The sequence below is a fragment of the Malurus melanocephalus genome, unplaced genomic scaffold, assembly GCF_030028575.1.
Source record: "Malurus melanocephalus ecotype Western Australia unplaced genomic scaffold, MMel_1.1 scaffold_905, whole genome shotgun sequence".
NCBI classification, from domain to species: domain Eukaryota; kingdom Metazoa; phylum Chordata; class Aves; order Passeriformes; family Maluridae; genus Malurus; species Malurus melanocephalus.
This window is the reverse complement of record NW_026624137.1, coordinates 39,280-46,018: the sequence shown is the minus strand read 5'-3', so window position 1 is coordinate 46,018 and position 6,739 is coordinate 39,280. Positions and strand designations below refer to the sequence as shown.

At 47.4% G+C, this 6,739-nt stretch overlaps 1 protein-coding gene across 1 annotated transcript in view; it reads left to right on the top strand.

Annotated features, from left to right (window-relative positions):
* Positions 1-1,308: 1,308 nt before the first annotated feature.
* The window catches only part of LOC130585528 (protein AHNAK2-like), a gene marked incomplete at its 3' end in the record, with an annotated part of 44,704 nt that continues 39,273 nt past the window's right edge, over positions 1,309-6,739 (top strand). Inside the window, exon 1 of the mRNA XM_057386068.1 lies at positions 1,309-1,451. The remainder of the gene's footprint in view (positions 1,452-6,739) is intronic.

Sequence of the window (6,739 nt, the reverse complement as noted above, 5' to 3'; positions counted from 1 at the left end):
ATAACAAAACTTTTTTTTTAGTCTCCCTCCCTTCCCTTTGTGTCCTCTCTTAATCCAGAGTGACCTTAGCAAAACAGCACAAGAATAGCTGAGCTCCACCTAGTTTGGACTGAGGATAACTCACCTCCTCCCTATGCTATTTCCAATTCTTTGCTTGACTTGTGTCATGTTTGTCTYTTGCACTCTGATCTCTGGTATGTGCCACAGCAGGAGAAGTAGGGAAAGGAGAGACGTTAACCTTTCCCTTGAGAAGCAGAATATGACTGGTATGAGGAGGAACACTGCCTTTGCTTGGACACTGAATTAGGCAAGCAGAGAAAAAACTGCCATTTGCATGTCACTATCCCGATTTCCAAAGGCGAAAAATTAATAAAGGAGAACATGCTTCTCACCACCATCAATCCTGCAATTAAACTGAACTTTAGCAAAATATTTGCTGGGTTATGTAATAGAGGCGGATTACAACAGGCTGCCACATGGCTGGAAACTGCAGTTTTAACCCCTGGACAAACTGCCTTGTGGTAGGTAAAAAGTGACATCATGGGGCTGTAAGAACAGCCAAGCTCAGACAAACCTTTAAAATACAGATGGTCAGATGGTCCATGTGATAGAATAACTCCAAATATCCAAGGCTGCTTTTCTTCCTGATTTTCTTGGCTATCCATGGCCTTTCTGGTTCTCGCACCTCTCCCTCTGAGCAGTCTCAGARCAGTTCCTCCCATTCCCCAGGTGCCTCTTTCTCAGGCTTCCCACCCTTTATGGCTGCTGAAGATGCTCTGGAGATGTTCCCTTGCACCAAGGARTTCATGGTGACCTCTCCATGTCCCAGCCACCCCTCCTGTCACCTTAGTCGAGTGATCTGTGCCAGGACCAGGAGCAAAGGTGTGCAGTTCAGGGCACTGCAGAAACCAAGGGACAAACCCTGCTGTGACAATGACCCCAAGCCTGTGTGTCTTCCCTGAAGTTCTGGGCTGGATAAACCTGCCACAGGCAGAGGCCACCTTCCTGTCTCATCACAGCTTCAACCCAGGCTCTAAAGCCTCTCTAYGTCTGACCAGCCATTATTTGGGCAGCACTTAAAAACTGGAGAAGCTGAGCATTGTAGCTAATTAGCTGAGCCAGAAWGGCACAAAGGATGTTTGCAACAGAAGAGAAAACAAACAAAGGCTTGGCGAGCACTCAAAGGCGAGGCAGGCTGGCTGCAATTTGCCGCTCAACAATCASAGAGGCTCCTCGGGAGGGCTCACAGAGTCAGGGGAGACGGGAGCACCCTTCGGGGACACCTCGCTATAAAGGGCTCACATGATGCGGGGCGGGGTTTGGAGCCAAAGCCGCCCCGCTGGCCCCACCCTGGGATTTGGGCTCTKGAGTGACCCAAAGCACCTCATCCATCACGGCAGGGCCAGCTGTCAGCCGGGAGAGCGGCACCGAAACCTGCCCACGGCTTCCAGGTAGGAGCTCTCTTCTTGCAGCACTTCTCGTGGCTTTGCCTCGCTGCTCAGGTGCGGGAGGAGAGGACCTGGTGCCCTCCAGAAGATGCAGCTTCTTCCTTCTCTGAGCACACACCACACCAACACTTTCTACCTGTGTCTTTCTTCCCTCTCTTTTTCCCAGCTGCTGGGGTTTGAAAATCTTGTTGGGTGTGTGCTAAGATGATAAACTGGTTTTATTTCCTTTCTGCCTGGTATTGCTGTCATGACAAGCGGAGAAAAAGTAGGATACCCCCTATCCTGACAGAGCAASCAGCATGCTGCTGGGGCACGTACATTTGCTTTCTTTACAAATGTCTGCAAAATAGAGAGTGGCTAGGAGCTTCTTGAAATGGTTATGCATCATTGAACTTAACTGGCACCCACCCAGGCCCCCAGATGGGAGAAGAGGAGCTTTTTCTAAGCCCTTCCCACATTCTTGTGCAAATAGAAAGGATGAATGATCACCATCCCCAGTGCCAGACAGTTTTCTGGGCCAAACTCACACACAAGCGTAGGAAAGCCAAGGGGAACTGAAACTGGTGAAGCTCTCCCTTCCTTCCGCTTCTTGCAGTGACTGTATTTCATATGTTCAAATCCTTCTGGGATTGCTTAGACTGACTTTGCGTAATTATTTTCATCCTTGGATTAAACAGGCCAAATATGTAAGCTGGATCTCAGCTTGCTGAGATCTTACTTTACACCATATTTTGTCCCTCTGGCATATATATTACACAGCAGCAGATTGCATTTAAATAGTTTTTTTTCAGAATAAAAGTCTGTCTTTGCTTGAGGGTGTCAATTTTCTCGTAATTCTTGCTGCTCTGTCTTGTGTGGATACTTCAAAAGATTGTGGAAAGGTCCTAAACCAGGCATGTACCCATCCTGGCTTTCAGTACACTCAGTCTGGCTGACACCTCCCCAGATYTGGAGCATGCACAGATTTCTCAGCCTAGAGGTTAGGGGAAGGTGTGACTTATTGCAAAAGCCTGCAACTACACCCTTATTTCTACCAACTGTGCTTGTCCTTCATTGCTTTTGATCACTGATGAGATGGGCAAACTYGTGGATGTGCCTAAACCTGAGGACTGTCCTTGTTTGCAGAATGAACAGACAATGGTGCTTTTTGAAATTAATGGCAAAAGGGTACAAAAGAGTACAAAAGGGTACGGAACTCCCCAGGCAGGAGCAGTGGCTTTGAAATCAGCTTTCAGTTGCCTTGTGAGATGTCAGCAGATACTGGAGATACTGGAGAAAGGGTGGCCGCTTAGTGTGTCATGCTATGGGAAGTCCTGAGTCAATCCTGTGCAGAGAGACAAAGTATTTATGTGTTATGTGTTCCATCTGTCACCAGGTCAGGGTCAGCAGGTGCAGCTAAAATTAAAACCAGCCTTTTTGATGTGCACCACCTTTCTTTCTGCTGGCAAAGTGCCACTCTGAAAAAGCTTAAATCTTTCATGAGTGAAAATTATTTGCTCAGCATTCAGAGATTTCCAGGCTTTCCAGGGAARTAACAATAGTTTTGAAATCCCCAGATGTGGGTTTTTGTCTATTGGTTGGTCTTACCTTCTTTTTTTTTTACCATTTGGGGTCTAAAATGGGAATTGTGGTGTTTGGCTATCACTGGAGACACCTTGGCTAAAGAAATCTTACCACCAATTTCTTTATTCTCTATTAAGAGATGCTCAAAGTCTTCCTCTAGGCTCTTCCCTAAGAACTTGTGTGCAAGAGGATTTGTGAAATGCAGTGGTAGTGGGCAGAAAATGCACAAGGGGCAGATCCTAGCTAAGCTCCTGAGAGGATTGTTTCCCCCAGACCCATCTCTCCAACACTCCCTTCATCCTTATTCCACAAATTTAAATTCCAGCTTCTGTACTTCTGGCAGCTGCCTCCAAGAGCTCTGGAGGCTTCCACCACGCCTCTTTTTGAGTCCAGATGAAGATACTCTCTCCTTGGCTCAGCCTTGACCAGGTCCAGGCTGTACCTGAGTTTAATCCCTCCCTCCTGCCATAGTTCCTGCTGTCTCCTCTCTCCACCTTTGCCACCTCCAGGATTGATCCCAAGCAGAGGCTGATGTGCTGCCATCCTCCCCTGCCCCAAGGGATGAGTGCTCCTGGTAAGGACATATTCTGTCCAGAAACAGTGATGTTTCAAAGGGGGAACAAGCAGGGCCCCTGAACAAGCAGAGTAAGAAAATGCAGCCATGGTTGGGAAGAAGGGCTGCTTCAGGCTCCTGTCTCATTCTGGCTCTGTCTGAAGTGCACACCCAGTGTTCTCTCCATCTTGGCCCTGGCTCTGTTCTGCCCAGYTCCTGGGCAGTTTGTTCTTCATAAAGTGGCTGTTTCTTAAAATTACCAGGTGGCCTTGCTGGAAGGCTGTAGGTGRCATTTGGCAGGGTGGCTTTCCTTTTTGCAGCTCCCTGTATGACGACTGTGGGCCTTGAGCTGCAGATTCCCAAACCTGTTCTGGTTCCTAGGCACCCCAAGGGTGTTCTGCAGCTGCTCTGTTAGAACTTGTCCCCTTCTAAAAAGTCAAGAGCTCCTTGAGATTCARAAAGTGTAAGCTAAGAAAATGAAAGATTAATGCTGTACCTGAAACTCATCTCTTTTAAGATGAGATGTCTTTTAAGGTGTCACCAAGACTTTTGCTCTGTGCAGTTACTGAGAACCAGCTCATCCACACTCACGCTTTGTCTCACAACCTTGGTCCTCCTCTTCCCAAGTTTACTGGAGAGTTAGATGGGTGCTGCAGATAATTTTTTGAAGCTATTGCTCGCATCTCTTGCACTCTCCCTCCTTTCTCCAAAGCAGTGCAGGGAGTCAGATTTGCAGCTTGGTTGAGATTCAGACATTTCTGAGCTGTAAATGAAACACCGYGTGCGATATCCAGGTCATCTCTGGATTTGCTGATTTTGCACTGGGCTCACGCTGYTGTTTGAAAGTGAATTGGCTGCTCTGCCTCATCTCTTCCCGAGTATCATGACTCACACTAGAAAACTCCCATTGGGTTTCCAATGGCTTTATTATGGGGTATGCACAAAGCAACATCTTTTTGATGGACTCAGAGTTTGTGAGATGTGGCCAGATTTTCACAGAGACCACCCACAACATGATAATAAAACTGACTAATTGGGCATTTGGGATGTTTCAGTCCTTCATTCCTTTGCTAGTTTTAAAGTTTCAGTTTGTTGGTTGGGGACTTCCCATAGCCTCCAAGGGYTTCTAGTTTTCTGTAGTGCATGATCAGTTTGGAGATGCTTAATGATGGTTAATGGGCCCTTCATTTCTCACCAAAGGATCTGTAAGAAAGGAATAAAGTTCAAAATCCAGGAGAGGAAATTAATTATTTTCCCAAGAGAAAGAAAAATCCATTTCTCTTTGAGTGAGAATTTTATATCTGAATATAAACTGTGTTTCATTTTCTTTTCCCTGTTGAAATTTCCTTGTTCAGCAGAATGATGAGAGGAACTTTTCAGCAAGGAGTGAGGGAATAATCAGAAAAAAACAGTGTGCAGTTTTTCTGTTGTGATTCCTTGGCAAAATGGACTATAAAAATATTCTAATGTGGGGAAAGAATAGTCCTAGGTCACAGCATTATGGATGTGTTTCTTGGAGCTGAAAATGATGGAATCAAGGCAAGCAGAAAGCTGTCTGTGAGGGGGMCGTGGTGAAAAAGCCGAGCCCTTCTGCAATGTGCCCAGCCCTCCCTGCTCCTCCTGCAGCTCTGCAGGAAGCAAAGTGGTGGGGTTCATGTTTCTCACTGAACTCCACAATGAGAAGGGCTCAGAACTGACAGCGAACAAGAAACCCCCTGAACCCAGYGTAACTGCAGAGGAGAGGGAATGCAAACCAAATCAAATCCGGTTTAATCGCTGTCACATCGGGTTTGYGTGCTGAGCAAAATCCGCTCTGCCCCCTTCTCCCCCTGCTCACGGGGCAAGGACAGAATTCCACGTCCCTGTGCCATCTCTGGGAGCTGAAAGGCACTTGGGGAAGCAGGCGTGGGGAAGGCTCACCCATGGTGCCCGTGCCGTGCCCAGGCATTTTTTCAGGACCGAGAGAAAGACAGATATTGTAAATGAGATAAATTATTAGCCCCTGAAGCTGTTCTTCATCCTGCAGAGCTACAGCCCTACACCCAGTGAGGCCCGTTTTCCACACAGCATGAATCACTTGCTCGGGGTCTGCGCTCGCTCGTTTCACGTTTTAGTTTTCCATTCCTCTGGCTTTCCTCAGGCGGATGAATAATGGATCATTTACAASGATCGGAGCGCACGGGCACGGCCCTTCAGACGGTTCGCAGAGCACCAAATGTGTGCAAACCACATCCCATTTCCACACCGAAAGCGGGAGGGGATGCCAGCCTGGCAGCTTGTCCCCTSTGCCACCCGAAATAGCGCTCAGGAGCTGAGTCACACAGCGGAGCCCGATCGGGTGATTCCTTTAACGCAGGGACAATCCTCTGCTGCGCTAACAATTACAGACGGAAAAGGCTCCAGGCAGCAGTTTATCACCAGACACTCCGAGCCCTTTCATTGCCCTGAGTAAAAGAAAAAGGCAGCCCGAGGGCTGACCCTGTGCTATTTTCCCGTGGCGCTGCAGGGCCTGTGCTGTCACTSTCAGCATCCTTCTCATTCATGGATGCTGCTTAAAGGATAACTCGCTTCTCTTCTTGCATCCAAAAACCTTCAGGCTAACAAATCAGACCTGTGCAGGTGAAGCTTGCAGTTCTGCTTTTCTATTTCCCTATCACACCTTTTCCCTCTGTCAGTATTTGTTGAATATTTGGAAAAGAAACAGTTTCCCGAAACCAGGATTTTGAGTTTGGAAATATGTAGGGCTGGTGCTGCTTAACTGAACCACTCTCTACAATAGGAAGCCATCAGCAGGAGAAGGTRATGAATCATGTGTCTGTTCAGTGAGAAATTGGAAGCCTTCACAGAGCTGCTTGTGAGGTGTCACATGTGTTTGTTCCCTGAGTCACTYGTTACTCAGAATCATGGGCTGGGATGTGGCACATGGGAATGCCCGGGCARGAGCCCAGTCCATGCAGGATCCTGCAGCTGCCAGAGGGGCTTGGAGGGAGTTCAGGGCCATGTGAGCAGGAAGGATCACCTAAATGATACCATGAGGAGCACTGCAGCTTCCATTTCAGTTCCCTGAGCAGGAACTGAACAGCGGCTAAAAAATACATTTTAAAAATTCCCCACTAACTTCTGTCTTAACCATTCATCTGCAGGAATACTCATTTTAAATAAATAACCTTATAAG